The sequence below is a fragment of the Zingiber officinale genome, chromosome 4A (genome assembly GCF_018446385.1).
Source record: "Zingiber officinale cultivar Zhangliang chromosome 4A, Zo_v1.1, whole genome shotgun sequence".
Lineage (NCBI taxonomy): Eukaryota > Viridiplantae > Streptophyta > Magnoliopsida > Zingiberales > Zingiberaceae > Zingiber > Zingiber officinale.
The window spans coordinates 135,055,715-135,057,988 of record NC_055992.1 but is presented as its reverse complement, the minus strand read 5'-3'; the positions used below and the strand labels follow the sequence as shown (position 1 = coordinate 135,057,988).

Genomic DNA, 2,274 nt, shown 5'->3' with positions numbered 1-2,274 from the left:
GGGGATTTAAGAAATGCTTGTAATCTCTATTTCTTCGGGTTTTCTTCCTAGATTCATGGAGTAGATCTTGTATTCTAGGATTAAGGGAGTATTTGTATGGTGGATTGATGTAATCTCTTATGGATTTGCCATTTTCTTGTTTCAATGACATTGTCTTGCTTGTATCAATTAGATCTTGAATGATTAATGATGATTTGTGCTTAATTCTCATTCTTGATTGATTGTTTGGATTTCTTGTGGACTTTGTAAAGATAAACTCTCACTTGATCATCCGAGGGATCCACATGACAGGTGCAAGCCCGTGTAAGGACGTTTGAGAGATAATCTTGAAGAGGAAATGGGAATATTCAAGAGAGTAGGATGGATATTGTGATTAGTTTCTTATATCTTAATAGATTAATAGGTTGTGGGCTTCTATGTTGATATCCGAGGAAGGCATAGTAATAGGTGCGCTTCTGTGTAAGGACAACGTAGGTTCATGTCTAATTAATCCTATTTAGATACATTTCTCAGTCCTTAGCCGGCTGTCTATTACAAGAGAGAACCGGCAACTTTCTACATGTTTGGCAATTGAGGGATAAGAATTGGTGAACCATTTACATTCAAGAAATCTTACAAAGAAACCGAAACTCCTAGAATCTCCCTTTATCACAACCCAAAACACTAGACTCTTGTTTGTTGATCTTTAAGATTAGATTTGTTTACCTTTACTTTGCTTTTGAAACGATTGGATTGTTGTTTAGCTAATTCGCATTGAGACATTTCTAGTGCTTATTCCAGTCCCTGTGGATACGATAATCTTTTATATTACTTGCGACATTTCCGTACACTTGCGGAGCGTAACAAGTTTTTGGCGCCGTTGCCGGGGACTGCGCTATAACATTAGGAATTATCAATTGAGTTAGACTAAACATAACATTTGTTTTCCTTTCATATTGCATAGTTGTAACTAATCAGTAGATTTCTGTTTTTACTTTCTTGTATAACTTTCACTTCTTGTTAATTCTTTTTGTACAAATTCAATTCTGCATTTTTTATCCTTCTATTTTTCTTTTTGTGTCGAATTGCCATCTGTTATCCTGTTCTTGTGTATGCGAAGATCTAACTTTGTAGGGGAATTCTTTCCTTTTGACCCTGAGATTGATAGAACTTTCCATAAAAGAAGAATTCTGCAAAGGCAAATTGAAGAACAGGAACATTTGAACATGGCGAATAGACCACTTAAGGATTATGCAGCACCCTATGCGAGAGGTTTTCGATCTAGTATTTCAAGACCTTCAGTGGAAGCTAATAACTTTGAGATCAAACCCGCAATCATATCTATGGTGCAGCAGAACCAATTCGGTGGAGGACCTCATGAGGACCCTAATCAACACTTAGAGGTCTTTTATGAAATATGTGGTACCATGAAAATGAATGGAGTTCCTTCAGATGCAGTTAGATTATTGTTATTTGGGTTTTCTCTAAGAGATAGGGCAAAGCAATGGCTGAATTCTTTGGCCCCTAATAGCATCACCACTTGGGAGTAGTGTGAGCAACAGTTTCTTGATAAGTTCTATCCACCAAGCAAAACAGCTCATATGAGGAATTTAATTGCAAGCTTCAAGCAAACTGACTCAGAATCTCTTTTTGAAGCATGGGATAGATATAATAGTATGCTCAGACAATGCCCACATCATGGGTTGGAAAGATGGTTAGTGTTGCATACTTTTTATAATGGTATCAATTATCATACCAAAGTGTCCCTTGATTCAGCTGCTGGAGGGGCACTTATGAACAAAAGCTTAGATGAAGCCGAAGAAATCATTGAAAGTGTAGCACAAAATCATCATCAATGGGCAAATGAAAGAAGTGGTGGCTATTCTTCTGTAAACCCAACAATTAAAGCATCAGGGAAGTTTGATGTAGATGCAGTCACTCTTTTGTCTGCAAAATTGGACGCTCTTACAAAGAAATTTGAGAATATGGGGACTAGTGCTAATATGGTCAATGCTATTAGTACATCTTGTGAAGTATGTGGGAGTTCAGAGCATTCAAATGACTCATGTCCATTGGGAGCTATCACTGCACAAATCAATCAACTTGAACAATGTGATGCAATCATGAGTTACAATCAAAGGCAGAACAACCCATACTCAAATACTTATAACCCTAGATGGAAGAGCCATCCCAATTTTTCTTACAGAAATAATCAAGATCAAGGACCATCTATGGGGGCAAGACCAAATTTTCAAGCTGGGCAACAAAATTTTCAACATCTATCTTCTCAAGGCT

The 2,274-nt window shown here is 37.2% G+C and overlaps 1 non-coding gene across 1 annotated transcript; it reads right to left on the bottom strand.

The window, feature by feature from the left end:
• Positions 1-1,578: 1,578 nt before the first annotated feature.
• Positions 1,579-1,684, bottom strand: LOC121974021. Its single transcript, XR_006109907.1, has one exon. It is a non-coding gene; the product is annotated as a small nucleolar RNA R71 (small nucleolar RNA).
• Positions 1,685-2,274: the final 590 nt, after the last annotated feature.